The sequence below is a fragment of the Chlorocebus sabaeus genome, chromosome 11 (assembly GCF_047675955.1).
Source record: "Chlorocebus sabaeus isolate Y175 chromosome 11, mChlSab1.0.hap1, whole genome shotgun sequence".
NCBI classification, from domain to species: domain Eukaryota; kingdom Metazoa; phylum Chordata; class Mammalia; order Primates; family Cercopithecidae; genus Chlorocebus; species Chlorocebus sabaeus.
In genome coordinates, this window is record NC_132914.1 from 127722363 (window position 1) to 127745851 (window position 23489).

The 23489-nt window shown below is 49.7% G+C and overlaps 1 protein-coding gene across 13 annotated transcripts in view; it reads right to left on the bottom strand.

The window, feature by feature from the left end:
- Window positions 1-23489, bottom strand: part of RIMBP2 (RIMS binding protein 2) — a 352529-nt gene that overhangs the window by 147185 nt on the left and 181855 nt on the right. For all 13 annotated transcript variants that reach the window (XM_073021230.1, XM_037987203.2, XM_037987193.2 and 10 more), the window contains 2 exons: window positions 14002-14091; window positions 2217-2339 (listed from right to left, as the gene is read on the bottom strand). The gene's annotated coding sequence lies outside the window, so the exon portion shown is untranslated. The remainder of the gene's footprint in view (window positions 1-2216; window positions 2340-14001; window positions 14092-23489) is intronic.

A 23489-nucleotide genomic window follows, 5' to 3' on the forward strand; every position in this document is an offset into this window, starting at 1 on the left:
GCCCTCAGGCACGCTTAGCTGGGAGTCCTGTATCACCTGACATCCTCCCAAGATGGGTCTCTGATCCGGTAGAATCCTCTTTGGCTTTCAGCAAATCAGGTTGACTGAAACTGTGCTGAGGTTCCAATTCTACTCACATTACTGACAACAAAAGAAAAACAACGCCAACAACTCAAAGGGCATGAGGTCAGAATAGAGGGAAGACGCTGCCTCGCTGGCTTTGAAGGCGGAGCACGAGGCCCTCAGCAGTCCTTGCAGCTGGAAAGGCAAGGAATGAATTCTCCCCAAAGCTCAGAAAGGCACACAGTCCTGCCAATACCAGATCATAGCCCTGTGAGGCTCATCTCAGACTTCCGACCTCCAGAACTGTAACAGAATACGTCTACGTCGCTTTAAGCCACCGAGACACTATGGGGTCACTTGCTACAGCAGCAATAAGAAACAGATACACGGTTTCTGAGCCACAGTACCACTGACATGTGGGACCAGGTGATAATCTGCTGTAGGAGACTGATCTGCGCGTGGTAGAGGGTTTTACATCCCTGGCCTCCCCTTCCCCAGTCATATCAATCAAAAGTGTCCTCCGACATTGCCGAATGTCCCCTGGAGGGCAAGCTGGCCCCACTGAGAACCATCTTTCATGACTTTTTAATCCAGCAGACTCCCCGCTAAGCTCCTTCCTCCCAGGGATTCATGGCACACCCTCCATTAAATTCACTAAGCCCTGAATGTGTGTCCCAGGTGCTAAAGGCAGAGGGTTGGATAAGTCACGGTATGTGCCCACAGAAAACTCACAGTCAGTCATCGAGGCAGCTGCTTAAAGAATTATGTGGTAGCACCTCCTCTCTTGAGGGTTACGTTCTGAAGACTTAGAGCACACAGGGAGAAGCAGGACAGTCAGCTTGCTGAGAACTGCAGGACCAGCTTGGTCCACATTCAGGGCTGGTAGTCAGAGAATAGGCCATCTTTCTTTGCTAATTGAGATGGAATCATTCTTTTCTCATTGAGATGGAATGCACATGCCATAAAGGTCACCATTTTGGTGTGCAATGCCATGGTTTTGGCACATTCACAAAGTTCAGCAGCCATTATTACCATCTAACTCAAGAACATTTTCACCATTCCAAAAAGAACCTCATACCCCTTAGCGGTCACTCCTCATCCCCATCCCCCTACTCCCTCCACTCCCCCCACCACCATCCCTGGAGGGGTCAATCCTCATCCCCACTCTCTCCACTCCCCCAGCCACCATCCCTGGAGGGGTCACTCCTCATCCCCATCCCCCCACCCCCTCCATCCCCCCCCAACCATCCCTGGAGGGGTCACTCCTCATCCCCACCCCCTCTCCCCCAACCACCATCCCTGGAGGGGTCACTCCTCATCCCCATCTCCCCACCCCTGTATACTCCCCCACCACCATCCCTGGCAATTACTCAGATGCTCCCCTCAGAGTTCCAAAAGCTTCCCCAAAGAGGCTACAGATGGAGGTAAAATCACTTCTTGATTTAAAGAGTATTTGCGGATGCAGCCTAATCCTGTTTTCTGTAATTGTGAAATGCAAATGACCCTGGTAATATATGTACTGGATCATAGAAATGGAGATGATTTTTTTTTATTTTTGTAAAAAAAATGTTTCCCAGAATGAGAATCCAATCAAATTTTAACACTTGGTGAAAAAATTCATTCAGTTTAACTCAGTGGCATCAATAGCAAATCAACCCACTGGCTAAATATTGAAGGAGATCTCAGCTCATCAGGAATGCGTGAGGAGCATCCAGTTACCTGTACCCCGATAGAGCAATGTTCTGGTTTAGCTATCCTCTTTGTAACAAAGGTCATTAAACGTCCGAGCAGCAGCTTAAAATTCCTGAAGTTTGAAACCCACTGTAGCCACCTCTGGTCTTTAACGTAAGCAGACTCCATTTCCATTCAGGAGCGGAGTGCCCGCCACTGCACAGCTCAGCTGTGTTTAACATCCTAAGAAATGGAAATGCATAATTGGCTTTATGGGATTGCTTCCAGAAACACTGGAATTTTGTTATTTATTGCTTTTTATACCACAAAAAGGGGGAAAGCAGCCCCAACATCTCTGAATGTGGATGATGGCCTCCAAAGGAGCTTGACATAGCTTCTGCTCGGGGGTCCTGTAGCCCCTCTTTCCTCACACCGACCTCACAAAGAACAGAAGTGGTCCCAAATGCAGAAAGCCAGCCTACCTTCAGGACCTGTTCTAGGTTCTCCAGCTTGGCTTGGAGCTGGTGTTTCTCCTTCAAGGCCAAATCGCGCTCTCTGGTCAAGAGGGTGAGTGGGTGGTTGAGATGCACATACTCTGCCTTCACCTGCAAGCGGAAGGAATGGAGACAAGGAGGTTATCACAACCTGCCTAAGAGCTGGAGCAGGCATCTGCCTCCAGCTGGTATCCATTGCTTCCTCTTTAGGAGGAAAATTTCAATTTCCTCTTAGAGGATTCTTCCCTTCCTCCTTCTCCATCATGGACTGGGTCCACTCCTACTAGGGGTCACTACACATGACCAAGGGCTGACCAATCAGCAGACGACCTCCGTCTTCCTCCCGCCCACCTCCACCACAGCCTCAGTGATTGGTTCAGGGTTGTAAACGTGCCACAGACCTGGCCAATCAGTGTAATCTCATCTCCTGGATGTAGTGATTGGTTGGGAAGTCACATGACCCAATTGCATTCTGGGGGGATGAGATCCTGTACTAGTACAGGAACCTGAAAGAACTCTCCCTTTTGCCCACTGGACTTGGAAAGTTAAAGACAAAAAGCTGGAACTACTGTGGCCTTTGTCATCACGAGGGAAGAACTCATCTGAGAACAGAGCCAATGAGATAAACTCAGAGAGACGGAGAGGGAAAACCAGGATCCCCCATGGCATCATTTGAGCACCCAAATCAAGCTGAGCCTGAAGCTAATGATCTTTTCCTTTTCAGTCACTTGGACCAATAGATTCTCCTTGTTTGCTTACACCAATTTGAGTTGTCTGTCCCCTGTAACTATGAGAGCCCTAACAGATACAAGTGTTTTCCCATTGTCTAAGCATATTTATTCTTGTCTAAAAATTTTGCCCCATCTTAAAAGTGAATGAAAATGCCAATGAAATTCCACATGAACTAGAATGCATTCCCCCCATAAATCCAAAAACCACATAAATTCCATTCTTAGGCCACAACCCCCAGGGCCACGCTACAAGCTTATTGGGAAGGGAGGCGCCATGTTCAGTCTCTCTCCTCTTCGAAACAGGTCAGGGGATGCTATCAATGAAAGAAGTCACCATGGTTCCTTTCCCATTCATTTTCATTGTGGAGGCAACATATTTTAACCCAACAGCAGCCTTGTAATTTCTTTTTCTCCTCCCCAAGTCTTATGATGTGAATTATGGCTTCAATAACAGACTAACACAATGCCACGCTTGTCAGCTGCAGAAGTCCTTTCTATTTCAAATACTTTCTGTACTGAGTGTTAGTTTCACCTGACAACTTCTGGGGCACCAGAAGAAAGGCAGGCACCCACTTGGCATTCCCGAATGGGAACAGGGTTACAGGAAAGCTGTCATTAAGAGGTCGTACAGAGGTCTCATTCGAAGGAATATTTTAATGCCATTTTGCTGCAACGTGATGTTATCAGGCAATGAACTTAGAGAAATAATCCAAATGCCCCCGGTGAAAATGTCATGACCTATTTGAATTAAACCATCCTCACTCCTGAACCTCAATACCCCGGGGGGCAGGTTTGCAGAAAGCATCACTTCTTGTATCCTAGCTGTTCAAGAACATTAGGACTTGGCAGTCATGCTTGAATGCTCCTAAATTCAGTCTCACACAGCGACCAGCACCATCTTTCTGAAATACCTGCCAGATCTTGCCTCTCCCTGCTTGAAACCTTCTATGGATTCCACAGAATTTAGAATAAAATCCAAACGCCTTGGTGGTCTAAAAGCCCCACCCACTTGCTACCCTGTTGCCACCATGCTGGGGACACCCTGGCCTCCTTCTGTCCCTTAAACAGGTCGAGCTTCTTCCCACCCCGGAACCCTTGTACCTGCTGATGCTGTTGCCTGCAGATCTCTACCCCGCCCTGCCCCAGTCTGCTCAGGTCTGGCTCCTTCTCATTCGGTGTAACCTCAGACAGGCCTTCCCAACCCTTGCAAGGTGATGAAACCCTTGTCTCCACCCCCCGCCTCCATGTCCCTCCCTCCCACACCACCATGCTTCGGTGTCCACGTGTGTTCCGTACTGTCCTCTGCGGCTGCTTGCCTTCTTCCTGTGGCTGCTCCTCATTGGAACAGAAGTGTCACCAGACAGAAGTTTTCTTCTGCCACACAATTTCCCATCATCAGAGCCCAGAGGACCGCCTGGCAGGGAGTCAGCGGTCAAGCAAGATTTTTGTACTGAATGGAATGGTGTTGAGGAAAGTTCCAAGAATGGAAAGGTGGCCCTGGCTCCTGGATGGACTACTGCGGTTAGCCCTCCCAGACCCAGGCCCCACCATCATCCATCCCTCTTTGTGTCCCAAGAGGCTCATCCTCACGGCCTGCAACCCCCATACCATCCCGGCTTCTAATCAGCTTGCCCAGTGGAAGACATGATGGAGAAACTATGGATCAGCATGACCCCTGGCCCCGGCCCTCCCCAGCAGCCTGCAGGGATTACTCTGAGTTACTCCCCTGAGAAAGACCGCTGGTGAGCCTGGCCCTTGGCTGGAGGCCTGGGAACTGAGATTTGGGGAGAATTCCTACATTCCCTAATGGATTAGGGCAGCTTATCGCATCTAGGGCACTTGAACAAGACGGTTTGTGCTGAACACCTTTCCTTCTGGGAGTCTGGAATTTTGGTATGTGCTGGACAGAGAGTGCCCATGTGACCAGGTCCCCATAAAAACTCTGGGTGCTGAGTCTTTAATGGGCTTCCCTGATAGAAGACATTTCACACACATCACAGCTTGCAGCTGTGGGTCCACTAAGCGTCCTGTGTGATTCTTGGGAATCCTCTTGGGAGACGACCTGGAGAGCCTGTACCTGGTCTCCCCCGGCTTCATCCTGTGTGCCCTCTCCCTTTGCCACCTGTGCTGTGTGTCCTTTTGCTGTAATAAGTCACAGCCCTGAGGGCAGCTGCACACTGAGCCCTGCCAAGTCCTCCCACTGGGTTGTGGAACTGGGGTAACCCCCAACAGTGTCCTTCTATGGGGAGGGCCTCTCCCACACCCTTCTCCCCATACCCATAGCAGGTGGCCACGGTGCCCAGGCTCTGCTGGTCTCAGACTCCCAACCCCCTTTGCAGGTGTCCTGCCCCCCCGCCCCCTGCAACACCACCCACACCTTTGCTAGTACTTTATTTTATAAACTCTGCTCCATCCTCCAGTTTGCAAATGTTGTCTATTTGCTTTTGTGACCCTGATGGGTAAAATCTCCAAAGAAAAAGAACATTAACAGCCCAAAAGCAACATGATGACTCAGAAGCTCCCTACCTAAGGAGTTTCTAGTTTGGAGAGGAATCGATTCAGACTCAGGCTTCACAGAGAAGCCAACTTGGGTTTCAGGCTCCATGTGCAGAGCCCAGCATAAAGATGCATTTATTATCCAGCTTTTTACAAGAGCACTGGACAGTCAGGAATTGCCCTCTAGGGGGCAGCATCCAGTGCTTTGGTCAATAACAGACAACCTCCAACCTACGGACAGGCCACCGTTCAGGTGTGAACCTGGAAAGAAATTACCGAGCACCAGTACGCATTCTCCCACGAGCATGTCACAAATGGTGGCCAGAAGCTAGAGTCCAGCTGGCCCCTAAATCCTATTTGTCCCACAGTGGAGCTAAAAGGGAGCTAAATTTAACGCAGTAGAGCGGAAACACTGTTTCTGCAGTGGACAATATGGTGGTAATTGCAGTGACTTAACAGAAGGCAATAATATTGGGGGAACAAATGGATCCGTTGGCCTTGAGGTGATGCTCATAAGCAAAGTAAAATAAAAGAAGTTCTCGGAGGAAGGTGAAGAGTCCAGGCAGAGTCTACGGAGGACCTTGGGGGCAAGTCAATGACATTTACTCTTTCTTTTTTTTTTTTTTTTTTTTTTTTTTTGAGATGGAGTCTCGCTCTGTTGCCCAGGCTGGAGTGCAGTGATGCAATCTCAGCTCACTGCAACCTCCACCTCCTGAGTTCAAGGGATTCTTGTGCCTCAGCCTCCCAAATAACTGGGGTTACAGGTGCACACCACCATGGCTGGCTAATTTTTGCATTTTTAGTAGAGACAAGGTTTTGTCATGTTGGCCAGGCTGGTCTTGAACTCCTGACCTGAAGTGATCTGCCTGCCTCGGCCTCCTGAAGTGCTGGAATTACAGATGTGAGCCACCATGCCCAGCCGATATTTACCCTTTCGTGGACCTTATCTCATGCCACAATTATGGTTTTGCATTTCTTTGACTTAAAATTCCCCATAGTGTCATCTTTTATTACCAGAATGATGAAGGCCACGGCTCTGGTTCACAACAAGGAGAGGGTGTGTGGACAAGGAGAGGGTGTGTGGACAAGGAGAGGGTGTGTGGACAAGGAGGGGGTGTGTGGACAAGGAGAGGGAAGGAGAGGGTGTGTGGACAAGGAGGGGGTGTGTGGACAAGGAGGGGGTGGTGTGTGGACAAGGAGGGGGGAGGGAGAACCGAAGAGACTGATTTCCTGGATGTATAATGCCTGAGTAACGGCCCCACACAAAGATGCCCACATCCAAATTCCTAAAGTCTGTGAATATATCACTTTTCGCAGCCGAATGGACCCTGAGGATGGGATCGTGTGGAGGGTCCTGAGAGTGGGAGAGCACGGGGGTTATCCAGATGGGCTCTATGTAATCACAGAGCCCTCATCAGGAAAAGTAGAGTCAGAGACGAAAAAGAGAGAGCTCGGACAACACTCTGCTGTCAGCTTTGAAGATCAGGGAAGGCACCAAAGTAAGGCAAGAGGAGAGACTCTACCCCAGAGCCTCAGGAAAACACACAGGCCTGCTGACACCTTGACTTCAGGACTTAAGACGTGCGGAGCGCTGAGACATGACGGAGTGTTTGTGGGAATCTGCCACAGCAGCAATAAGGCAACTGATGCGGAAGTCAGCTAGACGGCGGTCCTCATCACCGCAAGCACGCGGTGAATTGTCACTATATGCCAGCAACTGGCATCTGTCCCTGGAAAGCCTAAGCCCCAGTGAGCTGGGCCCCACCCCTCCTTATCCCCCAAGTCAAGGTTTGTCACCTCCTCTCCTGGTGCAGCCCCCAGGGCTTCAGTCGCCCCACTGGCTCCTCTAACCCTGCCTGCACCTCCCTAAGAATGCTTAGCAACCCTCCTCAATTGCTTTCGGGGGATGTGCCATCTCTCTCCTGCTGGGACCAGACCGAGACCGTCTGTGACATGGTTCTGATGAACCCGGAGCAGAAATCTCTGGAGGACAATGACCTTTCATGAAACAGAGCTTCGTGAGAAAAGCTTCAGCCCCTCTTCCTCCCGCCACAGTGGGGATGCGATCCTTCGAGATGGAATGCCACCTGTCTCGGTGTCACGGAAGCCACCCTCCACACATGTCACCGCTGGACAGGAGCCCTCGGGCCCTCGCTTCTTCTCTAGGCAGCTGCCTCTGGCCGGGGTCACCACCTCTGGGCTTCCTGAACATGATAGTGCCCCTCGTGTGTAACCCACCAAGCTCAGGCTTCCGTGAGGGGCAGCTGGAAATAACCCCAGCTGATACACCTGGAGAAGGGGGCGTTCTCTAATTCAGCAGCCACTGATCCCACCTGGATAGAGGACTGATGCCGCTAAATTAAAACACGATAAATATCGGCTCCAATGGGCCACTCAAATGCTGGCACCTGGGGCCGGTGGCCCAGAAGAGAGCCTGGCAGTTTCTTCTCTGCTCGGTTGGGTTTTGCAGCCCAGCTCATGCCCAGAGTCTTGGTGGACGGGCCCTTAGCTGACAGATGCCCCAGCCTCTGGCTCCGAAGAACACAGGGGTGCAGGGATCCCCACTGCATTGAGGTCTCTGCCTCAAAGTCCATCACTTTTTTTTTTTTCTTGAGAGAGCCTGACTCTGTCACCCAAGCTAGAGTGTGGTGGCGTGATCTCGGTTCACTGCAACCTCTACCTCCCAGGTTCAAGAGATTCTCATGCCTCAGCCTCCCGAGTAGCTGGGATTACAGGCACGCTCCACCATGCCCAGCCAATTTTTGTATTTTTAGTAGAGACGGGGTTTCTCCATGTTGGCCAGGCTGGTCTCAAACTCCTGACCTCAGGTGATCCATGCGCCTTGGCCTCCCAAAGTGTTGGGATTACAGGCGTGAGCCACTGAGTCCGGCCTGGGTCCCTGTCCCGTTGCTCTTGGTCTAGAACAGTCTCCTGGATGTTCTCAAGAGCCAAATAAGTCTCCTACTAAAGGAGAAAGTGAACTCAGAGTGACAAAGACGACTCAGAGATCTTCACTAAGACACACGATCAAAGAAAAAAATGTCCCAGATGTTTAAGTTTAGGAGCCCAGACGATTCTTCCTTTGTCCTGATTAAATGCAAGGTGAAGAACAATTCCCTCTTATAAGATTTTTTTAGAGAATAATAATCAGCTGCAACCCTGGGCTGGACACTCACCTTTCAGTCAAAAACTAAGCCTCACGATCCCAAATATCTATGTGTGTCATCCTTTTAAACTTTCCTAATTTTCTTACTAGAAAACAATGCTTAACGAGGGAAATTGCTAGTAAGTTACATGGCTGACATTTCATACCAGTGTTTCCTAACTGTGCCTGTACTTCTACAACCTTGGGTTTCTGGCCAGCAGGTAAGAGGATTCCCTAGGTTGTAGGAAATTCTGACCCATGCTACAGCAAGGTGAAAGGTCATGAACGTAATGACCTACTAGTGCCGGCTCCAGAATGTCAGGTACTAACAGGGTTTGAACGATTCCCCAAGACCTGCTCACCACACACAAACACAACAGCACACTAACCACCCCGGGCATCCGATCCAGACACTGGATTGGACTTTATTCTCTAAAAAAAATATCATAAGAGTGAACTGTTCACTTTGATCCAGACACTGGACTCATTTCTATTTCAAAATACATTCTCGTGGCAGCAACAGTGGCACCAGGTGGAAGAGAAGCTTGAAATATTTGGCCTCAGATACTCAATGTGATGAAAATCTTGAACCTCAGACCTGCTACAGGGACAGTGGCCCAGTGTGGGGAGGAGGGAGCTCAACAGGCCCCTATTAACCCAAACAGAGAAGAAATTTGAATCATTTTTTCTGAAATCAACAAAAGGTTGGCTTTGCAGCTTCAAAGGCATCAAGCATATTCTTTGCACTATGTCTTGGATCCCAGCTCATCGGTTCCTCCCACGAGGCCGCCTGCCTGAGAGAATTCAACACCCCAGACAGCCCAATACCACCGTTTGTGCCTAAGAACCAATCCTTTCTGCACACGGAAAAATGCTGACGATGCAGTCTCTTTGCATTCATAATTAAGAGCTCTGAGAATTAACTTCTGTCTCTTAATCAGTGCTACCGAAAAGCAGTTTGCAATTCCAAGCAAGAATCAGATAGAGGAATTGCTGATCCCCCAGTGTCTCCAGGGACCCGGAAGAGCACTGGTGTTTCTGCAGGTTTGCGTTGACGAGCTTACCCACGAGTCTGGAGGGACGGTTGAACGCTTCCATCAGCACAAACTCACCCCCACCCCTTCAGTCTCCCCAGCTACCCTGGACCACAAAGATGCTTGGCCCAAGAGACAGTCTCTGGGGACTGCCATTCCCTCACTGCCTCCCATGCAGGAAGCCAGCCCAGGCACTTGGAAGGAAATCCAAGCTCCGCAAAGCAGGCTGCAGGACAGACCCGGGGTGCCCCTGCTGCCTCTCCCAAAGCACTGCCATTCCTGTCCACCCGGGTGAGCTTCTGGGCTCCCTCAGACACCCTTGCAAAGCAGAAGCCAAGGCGAGCTCATTTCCTGTGCCTTGCAGCCTTGTTGAAAAGGCCAAGCTGAGAAGACAGCAGGGGGAGAAATTCAAACCTCAAGCGAACAAACAAAGCGGTTTGAATCCCACGGGAGCAGGGATGTCAGGCTGCACCACCAGCCATCTAGGAAAGGAGGCTGCCGCTGTTGTGAGGGCTGAGCCCTGGGACCCCCACCTCTGCCAGCCTTTGCTGGCCTGGTCAATGCCTGCAGGGCTCAGCTCCAGCACCCCCGTGCCCCCACAGTTGGCGTTGCCTCTCCAGGTGCAGGAGCCCAGCTCGGGAGCAGAGTGTGGACACATGCAGCTATTTTAGTCGTAGGAAGAAAGCCATCCCAGGATCCAACCTCCCTGTGCCCAGCTCCCCACCAGCCCTGCCATCAGCCTGCATTGGAGGCCTGAAGCACCCCCATCTTTTTTATATTTTTCCTCCTATTTGAAGAAAAATACTCCTGGCCTAAGAAAGTCACTAAGCCTTATGATGCATTCAGACCTCAGTGTGAGTGAGTGTATCAGAGCCTTTCCTGAAAGTGTAGGTTTGGAAAGTGGGGGCTGGTGGAAAAATGGGGAAAGCATACTAATTGGAGGGTCAGGATATATTAAAACACACCTTTTTTTTTTTTTTTTTTTTGAGATGGAGTCTCGCTCTGTCGCCCAGGCTGGAGTGCAATGGTGTGATCTCGGCTCACTGCAAGCTCCACCTCCCAGGTCCATGCCATTCTCCTGCCTTAGCCTCCCGAGTAGCTGGGACTACAGGCGCCTGTCACCAGGCCCGGCTAATTTTTTGTATTTTTAGTAGAGATGGAGTTTCACTGTCTTAGCCAGGATGGTCTCGATCTCCTGACCTCGTGATCCGATCCGCCCACCTCAGCCTCCCAAAGTGCTGGGATAACAGGCGTGAGCCACCGTGCCCGGCCTAAAACACACCTTTTTAAGAAAAGTTATGATAAAATACACATTATATCAAATTTACCATCTTCACTATTTTACGTGTAGCTACTGCAGTGGCATTAAGGACATTCGCACTGTTCCACAACCATCACCACCACCCATCTCCGGAACTCTCTATCCTCTTCCCCAACTGAAACTCCGTCCTCATTAAACAGCACCTCCCTATCCCCCCTCCACCCAGCCCCTGGCACCTCCATTCTACTCCTTGTCTGTATGGCTCTGATGACTCTAGGAACCTCACACAAGTGGAATCAGACAGCGTTTGCCCTTTGGGACTGGTTTATTCATGCAGCAAAATGTCCCCAAGGTTCATCCACGCAGTAGTGTGTGTCCGAGTTTCCTTCCCTTTCAAGGGTCAGTAATATTCCATTGTACACATATGCCGCATGTTGTTTATTCACTCATCCGTCAGTGGAAACGTGGGCTAGTTCCACCTTTTGGCTACTATAAATTTGTAACATGTACATATATCATTTCAGACCCTCCTCTTCTTTTTTTTTTTTTTTTTTTTTTTTGAGACTGAGTTTCGCTCTGTTGCCCAGGCTGGAGTTCAATGGCATGATCTTGGCTCACTGCAACCTCCACCTCCCAGGTTCAAGTGATTCTCCTGCCTCAGCCTCCCAAGTAGCTGGGATTACAGGCATGCACCACCACGCCTGGCTAATTTTTGTATTTTTAGTAGAGATGGGGTATTCACCATGTTAGCCAGGCTGGTCTCCAACTTCTGACCTCAGGTGATCCACCCACCTCAGCCTTTCAAAGTGCTGGGATTACAGGTGTGAGCCACTACGTCCAGCCCCCTTTTCAATTCTTATCCCCAGGATTGGGATTGGTGGATCATATGCAATTTTATTTTTAATTTTTTGAGGGACTTCCAAACTGTTTTCTATAGTGGTTGCATCATTTTACGTTCCCAGCAACAATGTGCAGGATTCCAGTTTCTCCACATCCTCATCAACACTTGTAATTTCCTGAAAAGCGCATCTTTAAAAAAATGGCCAAACGAGAGGGCAAGACAATAAGTGTCAAATCAAGACACCTCTAATTTTTATATTTAATCACTAGAACTCAGTTATTCCTTGAAATATGCATTGTCAAAGCTGCAAAATTAACAGCTTAAAACCACCCATCATTCAATAGATGTTGGCTGAGCACCTACTATGCATCCTGTGAAGGTGCAGGAGAGACAGTTATGGATGTGACAGAAAGTCCTCTGCAATGACCAGCCCACATTCTCATAGGAGATGGAGAAACACATAAGTGAAGACCCGTGATAGACTAAGATAGCAAGAAAAGATACAAAGAACATGAAAACAGGTGTGGTCACATAGAGAAAAAAGGGATGGAGGGAAGGCCATTAGAGTGGACATTAGAGCCACAAATGCTCACCAGGAGGGAACTGTAACCTGAGGCTTGAAAGTCAAGAAGCTCCCAGCTGTTGAAGATGAGGGAGTAGAGTGTTCTAAGCAGAGACAACCATCAAATGCTGAGACAAGCTTAGGGATCCAAGGAACGAAAGTAAGTCAGAGGTGGACGGGAGGTAGCAAGACAGACAGGATGGCGGCCACAGGGAGAAGCGCCAGTTTTATTTATGGAAGGCATTGGAAGGGTCAGAGGATTGCGTGATCCAGAGCGCATCACAAGATTACTCCAGTTGCCATAGGGAAAAGACCATAGGATGACAAGGGAGCTGGACAGGCCAGTTAGGAAATGGCTTTGGCATCTGGGAAAGAGAAGATGACCACAGTGGAGAGGAGGGGAGGAGAGCTGGGGCACGTCTGGGAAGAGAAGATGACCACAGTGGAGAGGAGGGGAGGAGAGCTGGGGCACGTCTGGGAAGAGAAGATGACCACAGTGGAGAGGAGGGGAGGAGAGCTGGGGCACGTCTGGGAAGAGAAGATGACCACAGTGGAGAGGAGGGGAGGAGAGCTGGGGCACGTCTGGGAAGAGAAGATGACCACAGTGGAGAGGAGGGGAGGAGAGCTGGGGCACGTCTGGGAAGAGAAGATGACCACAGTGGAGAGGAGGGGAGGAGAGCTGGGGCACGTCTGGGAAGAGAAGATGACCACAGTGGAGAGGAGGGGAGGAGAGCTGGGGCACGTCTGGGAAGAGAAGATGACCACAGTGGAGAGGAGGGGAGGAGAGCTGGGGCATGTCTGGGAAGAGAAGATGACCACAGTGGAGAGGAGGGGAGGAGAGCTGGGGCACGTCTGGCGATGAGGGGGCTGGTTGGTGAGTTCCAGGGTTTGAATGCATCCCCCAGATTTCATGTGTGGGAAACTTAATCCTCAACAGAGCAGTACTGAGAGGTGGGGCCTTTAAGAGGTGACTGGATCACGAGGACTCTGCCCTCATGAATGGATGGGGTCCATTCATGGATTAATGGACTAATGTGTTAATTGATCAATGGGTTATCAGGGGAGCGGAACTGCTGGCTTAATAAGAAGAGGAAAGGAGCCCTGAGCTGGTATGTGAGCACACTCAGCCCCCTTGCCACAGGATGCCCTGCACCACCTTGGGACCCTGTAGAGTCCCCATCAGCAAGAAGGTCCTCACCAGATGCAGCCCCTCAACCTTAGGTTCTCAGCCTCCATAGCTTAAGAAATAGATTCCTTTTCTTTATAAAGTACCAAGTTTCAGGTATTCTGTTATAAGCAACAGAAAACAGACTTGAGCAGGGAGTTAGATTCGGATGAAGTAAGATCAGCGCCCAGGAGGCCCCAGCATGGAGGCTCAGGCAATCAGGAGTGGCCATACCATTCACTGGGGAGAAAGTGGTTTGGGAGAGTGGACACCAATGGGTTTGTTCTGCCTTGTTGTTAAAGATACAGGTGCCTAATAGACTTCCAAGCAGAGATAACCAGAAGACAGTGGATGAGACATCATTGGGTGCCTCACGTGCTGGTCACGTGAAGAAGTGAGAGAGACCTGGCTCAGCCTCTCAGGCCACCCTCACATTGGTGTTCAGTGATTCCTCCCCGCCCCTTCCCAGTCTTTCCTCCCTGGCCCAGCCCCCTCCCTCCAGGGCCCCAGATGGTCTGTGGATGGTGGTATCATCTACCTTGTCATGCTGCCGGGCCCTTGTGGGAAGGCCTGCATGATGGGATCTCAGGCGATGCTCTCCCTGGGTGGCATCCTTCAGTTCATTTTCCTAGGACAAAAGGAAAGGACATGTGAGATGGTGCCCCAGTGTTTCGAGACTTGGTCGAGTGCGGTGGTTAGGAGCTCCGATTTGGAAATGAGACCCAAGTTTGGGCACTGATTCTGCAGTCCATAAGCTGTGTATGAGTCGGGACGTATCTCTCTTTTTTTCCAAACCGTAAGTTTCCAACTCTACAAAATGCAATCAGGTTATACTTTACGATGATTAGAATACAATACAATAATATATAGTAATCACTTAGTGTCTGTGTCCTAAAAAAGCAACAGAACTTCTTACCAATTGGAGTTGTTAATAAGCTTTGACCCATCCCTTTCCCCATGAACACTGCTCCAAACATACAGCCACAATAAACAATAGATAGAGAAAGGTTAGAAATATTTAGCTACTCAAAGATAAGATAAAGCTTTCTAAGGACTAAATGGCTAGAACACAATGTGGTGAGTGGAACTCCTGGAACCTTCTAGATTCAGAGTCCAAAAATAGGCAGGGAGAATTAAAAGTCCAGCTTTTTCAGGATATCCAAGATGCAGTGTATTCCACATAAGACAAGAGACATGAACTAAGGTCATCACATGACCTGAGGCAACAGTTAAGCCCCCAAAGAAAGCTGAAAATAATCCATCACCTCTGCTTAGAGCCAGAGCTTTTATGAGGTGATGCACCTAGAGAGGCAAGAGGGAGATGACCCATTTTTAGGCTCATTTTTAGGACTTGTCTTACTCTCTAATATCACCATGGCACAGGGACTCAGAGCTGCCAATAATAAAATCTAATTCAAGACTGGGAGCACCTAGGGTGTGGTACAGTAACTACAAATAGGTAAGGTAGGGAGAGTGAGCACAGAGATGGGATTAAGAATCTCCCATTCAAGATAAGTCTGAAAAAGAAATTCCAGAACACATAAAGAAAACTAACCCTACTAAAGAGATCCCACAAAATTAATAATAAGGATGAATTTACTCCAGAAGAAGTAAAAATAATAAAGCAACCTGAAAAGGACTTCAATAAGTAAGTTGAGAATCCTAAAAGAGGGAATGACATCCATTCCAAAAGGTCGAAAGAGAAGCAGAAGGGATAATCAATGACTCACGCTGGAAGGCGGCTGGAACTACACCAGCTACCAGCTGTCAGGCTGAGAACTTCTCTTTTTCCCAGAACTTCTCTTTTTCCCAGTTGTTCGAGTTTGCTCTCTGTTCACACCCTAAATGAATTAATACTGGTGGGACACTCACATCTTGAACTGATCTTGTTCATCTCTGTTACAATATTTCAAGTGCTACGAGTCTAGGCTCCATTCACACAATAGAAAGCAGCAAGAAATCACGTGGTTTCAACATTTCCCAGGAGAAGAGAGGCTCCTCCTGGCTACTTTCAGCTTCCATTTTTCAGTCAACCTTCCTTTTCTCTTAGCCACAGTCATAATGAGCTCCGCTACTCTATGGCACCTACATTTTCACAGCAATAAAACATAGCGATGGAACCCAAACGTAAAAGACAGTGGTGCTTTGTTCTGGGAAACAATGATCCCCCCACCTTAGGGAAAGTGATTGATAATGGAGCAATTCTCTTCTGTCTTCTGAGATGGTCTGGATGGCATAACACTTACTGTTGCCTTTCTCAAGTAAAGCAGATCATAATTTAGTCCCACACTTGTTGCTTGAGAGAACTGCAGATGCTTCAGCATGTCCCACATGGAGGAACCCCTGGAGGTCTTAAGGGAATGGGATGGGTGTGCTAATCGAAACACCTGGCTGCTGACCTCAGAGGCCGACATGCCCCAAGGTAAACTAAGGCAGCCATAGCTCAGAGAATTTGAGAACAGGAGACATTTGAAATAGGGGTTAGATGATGGGTTCTGAGGTCAAATTGCCTAAATGCAAATTGGAGCTCTCCTTAAACGTGACCTTGGACAAGCTGCCTGGCATCCCTGCACTCTCTGTGACTTAAGGATGTAAAAGCTATAGCCCTAGCAGATGTCATGAGGATTTGCGGACATCAATCTTACGGAACACTAAGTACATCTTACTGCACAGGGTCAAGGCTCAAACAAGTGGCCCCTTCCCTCCTGAAGGCATTGCAATGATTGCCTGCCTCTTGCACGTTCTGCCACCAAATAGCCACCTGGTTCACGCCATCTGCCTCTCTCCGCATTGCATTTAGGAAGAGCGAATTGCAGGAAAGGAGCACAGGGAAGATCAGCAAGGCTGGTCTTTCACCCCATTTTCTGGTGGTTATAGAAATGCTTACATCTATTTATTTTATTTATATTCCGTCTTAGTGATTCAAGGTCAGCTGCTTAACCTGATGAAATGAAATCAATCTTTTCAGGAAAAAAACTCAGGATCTAAATCTTGTCCAGGAAACACCAACCCATGCAAAGGGAGAGAAACATCTCCATCTTTTTCCAATGTAGCTTCCCAAATTGGTTCAAGCATGAATAGGTACTTCAGATACCACTTACTATACTGGGTGCACCCTACCCTAAAAGAAGCCAGTCCAGCACTCTGGGAGGCCGAGGCGGGCAGATCACCTGCAGTCAGGAGTTCAAAACCAGCCTGGCTATGGTGAAACCCCGCCTCTACTAAAAATACAAAAAAAAAAAAAAATTAGCTGGGCATGGTGGTGCATGCGTGTAATCCCAGCTAGTCAGGAGGCTAAGGCAGGAGAATCACTTGAACACGGGAGATGGGTTCAGTGATCAGAGATCGCACCATTGTACTCCAGCTTGGGCAACAAGAGTGAAACTCTGTCTCAAAAAAACAAAAGCCAGTAACAGGGAGAGCTACGCAAAAGCAACATTGTCTTGAAACTAACGACCCCCTACCTCACACTTCAAGAATCACAAAAAACTTAGCCAAGTGCCAAAGCCCTTCCTACCATGATAGTAAAGGAAACGCATTCAGTGACAAAGACAGCCAGGTAAAGGCACAAAGAAAACAGCAAAGGTACCAGCTTGAGCCTCCTCGAACTATGAGACTTTGCCAGATTATGAGCATCCCACGTTGTCCATGCTTACCCTGAAGAAGCCCAGAGGTGGGCATGGGGACGTGTGGTTCCACGAGCAGCTCCACAGGGAAGCCGGCGTTGGTCCCCACTGTCCCCTGCAGTGGCAGGCACAGATACTACCCTGACACGCATGTGTTTGCAGGCCTTGGCGGGGAATTCAGAAAATGCCTACGGCTCACCCTTCTGATCCTGTGAAGACGCTGAAAGGCAAGATGGCTTAACCTGGAGGGCCTCGTAACTGACCCTGTGTGCTACCAGAGCTGTCCACCCGGGGAGGCGGACACTACCCCAATCTAATCAAGCCTTTCTGAATTAATCAGCACCACTGAAGCAATTCTGCAGGAATGCCAAGCAAAATGCAGATCACCTATGTGCTGGCTACACACTTGAGATCAGGCCTCCAAGATGTGGGCCTGGAACTGCAACACGACAAAACAAGAGTCCGCCAGCAGCCAGCACCGGTGGCACCAGTCGTGAGAGTCCCCAGGCGGAGGAAGAGGAGGACTGTGGGGTGGGGTGGGGGGGATAATATAATCTGACACTCTGTCTGAGTAACAAGGTTTTCTACAGCCTAGAGGGAGGCACCAGCACCTCAGTGCCTCAGATCACACCAATGCACGCGCGGTCCCACACTACAGTGTAACTGACACCCTCGCTGGGTCTGCCATCGTGGGGCTTTGATGCTGTTGAGTTCTGACCACCTCTGAGTGCCAGTGGTTGAGTGTGATGACTTACGCCCCCCGCCTAGTGACAGGAAGCCCATGATTCCCACGCTGCTGGGACCCTGACGGGGAGAACGTTCTGAGCTCCAGCTGTAGGAACCACCCCCGTCTCAGCTTCGTGACCCGAAATAACAATCGTGAAAAGAGAAAACCCAGCTTCCAGATATCTTTTTGCTTCTTCAGAAATGCATTGGCTTTGTTTTCGGGGAAGGACACGTAAGCATTGCAATGGGATTCATTTCAGTCTCTAATCCTTTGAGGTTAAAGCCACACAAAAGAGGGTTTCCCAGCCAGTGGATGCCCTCATGAGACAGGGCCTACCCTGTAAGAATCAAAACACACAGTTTGTGGAATTTAATTGTCTGCAGTCACAGACATGAAGGGTTCTTCCTTAATTCCACTTACACACCCACCAGAGCATTCTGGGGTTGGATTTGAGGACTCCTAGGTCCACGTGTCCCTGAAATCCCCCTCCCAGGGCAGCTACACAACCGCCAGTTAAGGAGAGCTTTTAATCCATTAATATACACCAACACATTAAACAGGAATGGCCTTATTTGATTTTCTAGCTGCTGTGTTGCAAAATCATGGGCAAAAAGTGAATTCTAATAAGGATGAGGCAGGAGGGAAAAGGGCCAAGGCAAGTCTTTCAAACGCCACTGCCCACAGGGAGAGGCGTGTAACACACACGCCAGGACAGGGCCAGGCGTTCTACAGGTCGCCGCAACTGACTGGCCCAGGCCCCACTCTCAGAGGGCAGCTGCGACCCTGCCCCTCCGGCGGGTGCCATGTGGGGACGGGAACCGGCCCTGACAGCTGTCTGTGTCTTTAGGAGCTGGGACGCTGGATTTCCATCCAAAACATCCCTGTTTGGATATGGTGCTTACTAATTCAAAACACATACCACAGACTCCCTCCCAAAATAAACACATCTACGGCGGAATTCGACTTAAAGGTGGGGCGCTGCACAAAAGCAGCTGGACTTGTGCAGAGTCCAAGAGCAGGTGGTGGGAGGGGAGGTGCAGGGAGCCCCAGGGGGGTGTGGACTTCCTGTGTGCAGGGAGAGGAGGAGGAGATGGGTTTCCACGCAGGATGGCCCACAGTGCCTGAGGCCGCCTCCCTTTCTGCTGTGGACTGAATTGCATCTCCCCAAATTCATACTTTGAAGCGCTAGCCCCAGGGTGACTATATTTAGAGATGGGTCTCTTAGGAGGTTAGGAAGGTTACATGAGGTCATGAGATGCTAATCCAATAGGGTCCGGGGCTTTCTAAGGGGAGGGCGATCTTGGTCTCTCTCCCTGCCTCTCTTTCCCTCTCTCTCTCAGTCTCATTCTGCCTCTGTTTCAGTTTTTCTTTCTGCCTCTGCCACTGTCTGTCTCTACGTCTGTCTCTCTGTTCGTTTTCCTGGCTCTGTCTCCATGTCTCTCTGCCTCTCTGTCTCTGTCTCCACGTCTCTGTTTCTCTGCGTCTCCTTCTGTCTCTCCCGGTCTCACTCTGCCTCCATGTTTCTCTGTCTCAGTCTCTGTTTCTCTGCCTCTCTGTCTCTATTTCTCTGTGTGCGGCGGTGTCTCTCTGCCTCCATCTCTCTCTGTGCCGCACCCACCACCTGGCCATGTGAGGACCCAGTGGGAAAACAGCCATCTGCAAGTCAAGAAGTGGCTCGCACCAGGAACTGAATCAGCCAGCACCTTGGGCTTAGGCTTCCAGCCTCCAGGACTGTGAGAAAGGAGAGCTCTGTCATTTAAGCTGCCCGGTCTGTGGGATCCAGCTATGGCAGCCTGAGCTAGTGTATGGCCCCTGCTAAAGCAGCGAGACATGGACAGGAGGCTTCCCGGAGTCTCCCGAGGCAGCTCAAGGGCTCATCAAGAAAGAAACTGGGTCTTCCAAAGACATTCCATTCCCCATCAGGAGCTCCAGTTAAATCCCCATTCCAATGGCCAAGGTGGCCACTTCTCTGGGGGAGAAACTGACAAGAGGAAGGAAAGAGCATGTTCTTTTCCATAACTTGTCAATTTTATTCATTTCAATAATCCCTCCACCACCACCACCACTGAGTGTGTATGTGCCAGTACCGGGCTCAGCAGGGGCCCCGGAACGAGTGGGTGAGAAGCAGCCCCTGCCCCCAGTCTTGTGGGTACAGCAGACAGCGCAGGGCGTTCCGAGTTGGGATGTCAGGAATGCCGGTTGCTATGGGGAGAGGCGAGAGGAATTCTCAGTATCTCCTTATACAGGTCTGGTCTCAGAGGTGGGGAAGAGGGTCTACCCAGCACAAACACATAACAAAGGCATGAAAGGGCACAGCAAGGCCTCTGGCTCTCAGGATCTGGCATCCACACTACAGGATTCAAAACCAAGAACATCCAATCTGCTGGCCGGACAGGCCCCGGCGAGACGCTTCCTCACAGCCTCTGCTCTGCTGGCCTCGAAGTAAAGAGGTTGCCTCCAGATGCTGGGTGGTGCTCCCAGCCCTGGAGATGGACGCTGCTCCTGAGTAGGGGAGGATTTGGACATGGGAAGCACCTCAGTGAGAGAGTGGACGTGGTAATTAACCCGTCATGTCTTTCTGATCACATGAATGCAGTCAATTCTTACGTGAATGCAACGCAACCTCCCAAGAGTACAGCAGCTTCTTCTCTGCTCTTTTTTGTCCTCTGTCTGTGGTGCCAGAGGCATGAACCAGGCCGGATTCCCAATGGCCTTAAGCAGAGCCCAGCCAGGCTGCAGTGAGCAGGGGACACACCTCACGAGTGACCAGCCCCAGGCACAGACCCACAGCGGAGAGGACACACCACATGCAGAGAGCTGCAGACAGCTGGGCTCTGGCTGGACAGGCACTGGGGGTAGCAGGTGTGGAGAAGCAGGAAGGGTTGGGTGGCGAGGACTTCATGAGCCCCACTGAGGAATTTGTACTTTATTTAGAATGAAATGCAGAAGCTGTCAAAGGTGCTTAAGTGAAATAATAGAAAAATAATATCTGCACTTGGGAAATACTGTCCTGGACATTAAATGGATTGAAGAGGGGTCAGGCTGGCGCCAAAGAGACCAATTTGCACTCATTTAGGGGACAAGTGCCAGTGGCCAGAACTGAGATTATGGCTGCAGAAAGACGAAGGCGGGCTCAGGAGTTATTAGAGCAGGTGAAATAGCATGGCTTGGTGACTAGAGAAGGCGGCACCACAATCTGGCTGGGGGCTGCAGAGGCAGGGAGGAGGGAGAAAGTGCAGATTTAAGGGATGGGGCACGTTTGGTTGTGCTGGTGCTTGGTGAGTGTGAGACCCCACAGGAGGCCTGGTGGGAATGTTTAGGGGACAGTTCCCCACATGGCCCAGAGCTCAGGAAGGAGAGCCTGACCCAGACCCAGATGTGAACTGCCCTGATACTGATGCCACTTTGAGTCATGGGAGGGGAGGAGCTCTCAGCAAGATTAAGGAGCAGGAGACAGAGCTGGGAGAAGCCCAAGCATCACAAATATGCATGAGCTGATCCTGTAGAGTACAGGGCAGAAGCAACAGGAAGCCAGCCCTGGGCTGTCCTAGAAGCTGAGTGGCCAGAGCCTTGAGAGTGGGGACGGGCAGGTCAGCTACTGCCCAGAAACCAAGCAGCATCGCGGACATCTCCGTGACCTCCAGGAGAGGTTCTGGTGATGGGATAAGCAGAGGGCAGCATCAGTGGGTGGGAGATAAAGAGGAAGAGGGAGGAGATGCTTTTTGCAGAGCGCGGGGTGAGAAGAGGTGCAGAGACAAGGTCATGATTTGAGCCTCCTAGGGGCATGGATGACTAAGGAAGGTGGAGAAAAAGGCCCTGGAGGCAGTGACAGAGCCAGTAACTCCTTCCTCCCACAGGCAAGTGGGCTGTGGGTGGCTGCCGGGAACAGCAGCCCTCCAGGAAGCCCAGTCAAGGCTGAGAGTGGTAACGTTCGTGGGGGCATTGGCAGGTGCAGATGGACACAAGGGGAAGGCATGAGGGCAGCAGAGAGAAGGACGGGGCACTTGGGGATGAGATTGTGTTGGGGGAGATGACCCAAAGAGCTCGTGTTGGATGATACAGCAGCTTTGATCCCCTGAGCTTCTACACTGGGCCAAGAACCAACACAGGCTCTTTGCTTTCCTCCTCTTCCTTTCGAAATCTCATCCAGTCCTCCTAGCACTGCCACGTGGCAGGCATTCTTGCTATCCTGCTTGTGAAGGGAAGACATTCAAGCACAAGGAGGTTAAGTAACTGAGCAAGCAGCACCCCCCAAGCACCTGGAGGGGTGGGACTCCAGCCCAGGCCGTGCAGCTCTCAGGTCTGAGACCCCTCCTCCTCACCCCAATTCACCTCTGACTCTCCTTAGGAAGAGCATCGTCCAGCACTTCCCTGGGTCACGCCTTCCTGAGGCCCAGAGGAAGATTAGGAAATGTCTCCAGTTGTCAGGGGTGGGGGTTATGGAATGCCTGGGGCATCTTCCCTTGCACTGGGGACTGCAGATACAGTCTTGGGAGCCTACAAAAATATTTCCTGGTATTTTTATTTCCATGAAATCTAAAAGAATATAAAAAGGAACAATTTTGTACCCTATTCAGGACCAAAGGTCAACATCTACATTTGGGTTTATGGGCCCTCCTGTGCTGGCTTGAAGAATCGCCGTATTGAGTGCCCCAAGATGTTGAAAGACAATGAAAGCTAACTTCAATGGTGCTTTTGTGCTCGATGAAAGCCAAAGGACTTCTACAGGCTCAGGCATCAAAGATCTTGCAAGAGTTTGAAAGAGATCAGTGGTAGGAACCGAGCCAACTTCCAGCCAACTGTACAAAGGCATTAACTTTACTTATAAGAGGAAAAGTGATTTAAGTTAAATATCATATGACACATTAAGTCACAGCAAGTTTGGGTTTTGAATTTTACTGGTGTCTTGAAGTTGTTTCTCTTTGATCTGCTAATTCATTTTGGCCTTATGGTTTAGAAAAGCCATAAAAATGTTATAACCAGTTTTATCTCTGGACACATGTAATTACATTATGAATTATAAATAACCATATTATGCTCAAATATAGACTATTTAGTTATCATATACAAGTCTGGTAGAATAATGTCATATAAGAATGATGTAATTATCAATTATAATAACGTATAATAAAAATAATCTAAGTCAACACTGGAGTGTGCTTGGTAATATTTTTTCTTTCTGAAAAGGCTTCATAAGTGGTTCTAGCCTAAAGGCATGGGTGGGAGAGTAAAAGGAAGGAAGGGAAGGGAAGAAAAGCCAGTGGTGGGAAGCCTGGAGAGGGAGTCTGAACTAAGGAGAGGAGAAACCACAGGGTGGAAGGTGAGTGGTTGCTGCTGTCCAGGGTCCTGATGGTCACTGAGCCCTACTCCCGCCCACCCCTTGAGGTCAAGGCCCAGGGCAGTCAGCTAAGTCATCCCAGGGTGTGGAGGGACCATTGGGGCTTAGAGGACCTGGGTTTGAAGCCTATCCTAACATGGACCAGATGTAATTTGGGGAAAACTGTTTAGCCTAAGTATTCCTGGCAATTTAAATGAGATAATTTATAAAAATGTACTTTTCAAGTCATAAAGGGCAATTTGAATGTGAAATATTATGCTAATAAAGGGACTGGCACTAAAACAATTGCTTCTGGTTCCCCAGTGTCAGGGGACGGTTCTGGGGGAGGCTGGAGA